This window comes from Octodon degus, unplaced genomic scaffold (assembly GCF_000260255.1).
Source record: "Octodon degus isolate 3935 unplaced genomic scaffold, OctDeg1.0 scaffold00019, whole genome shotgun sequence".
NCBI lineage: Eukaryota > Metazoa > Chordata > Mammalia > Rodentia > Octodontidae > Octodon > Octodon degus.
The window spans coordinates 13026869-13027359 of record NW_004524595.1 but is presented as its reverse complement, the minus strand read 5'-3'; the positions used below and the strand labels follow the sequence as shown (position 1 = coordinate 13027359).

The 491-nt window shown below is 33.4% G+C and overlaps 1 protein-coding gene across 1 annotated transcript in view; it reads right to left on the bottom strand.

Moving 5' to 3' along the window:
* The window catches only part of Wdr35 (WD repeat domain 35), an 82320-nt gene that overhangs the window by 74814 nt on the left and 7015 nt on the right, over positions 1-491 (bottom strand). The window lies entirely within an intron of this gene.

Here is a 491-nt window from a genome sequence, read left to right as displayed (position 1 = left end):
AAAAAAAAAAACAAAACAGAATAAAAACCTGACCTGAAAGCCTACCTTTTCCTATCTGAATACACTTCATAACATAACTGAGGAAAAAATCAGAACAACTTTGTATCTATGCATAAACTTTCCAGTGACTCATTATAAGCATGTTAACATATTAGCTAAAATTTTAAGTCTAACTTTACAAAATTCTTAGACAGCTCATATTATACTGGAAACATATTATCACTAATGCATAATGACAAAAACATTTAACTGTACAGAGAGATGTGATGTGTCTAATAGTAAAACCACATTAGCAACAACAACAACAAACAAGGCTATATGGTTTTTATTCTTCTTTTAAGGCTTTACCACATCCTGATGTGAAGAACTCAGGCCTGCAGCCAAGCAAATAGTCAACGACATGGAGCCAGAACAGGGTATCTTGAGAATTTTCTGGACCAAGATCCAGAAGAACTGATCTTGGAAATGTGAACTGTATTCCAATCTACTGT